Genomic DNA, 441 nt, shown 5'->3' with positions numbered 1-441 from the left:
AATAGAAGAACTGTGACTGTTCTCACAACTCACTTTATAAGGCATCACATGATTTTATCCAGAAATACTCCAGTTTGTATCTCGAAGAGAAAATGAGTTTCTTTTGAAAGAATATAATGAAAATACCACTTTCCCATNAACAAAGTTAGATCAATGTCACTTTTCACACCAGAACAAATTCCTAGTGGATTAAAAGTTTAAAGTTTAAAGAAGATGTTATAAGGGACAAATTTTATAATTTTACTGTGGGTAAGGCCTTCCATAGGACACAAAATCCAGAAGTAATAATAAAAAATAGATCACTTAAATATGTTTAAAATTTTTTACAAAAAATTCTATATAGAAGAGGACCATGAACAAAGATAAATTGAAACAATGAAGACTGAAAGTATTTTCAAATTATGACAAATATTTGGTATCTTTAATGTACAAGGAGCACTC

This window comes from Galeopterus variegatus, unplaced genomic scaffold (assembly GCF_000696425.1).
Source record: "Galeopterus variegatus unplaced genomic scaffold, G_variegatus-3.0.2 Scaffold9632, whole genome shotgun sequence".
Taxonomy (NCBI): Eukaryota; Metazoa; Chordata; class Mammalia; order Dermoptera; family Cynocephalidae; genus Galeopterus; species Galeopterus variegatus.
This window is presented reverse-complemented; position numbering follows the sequence as displayed.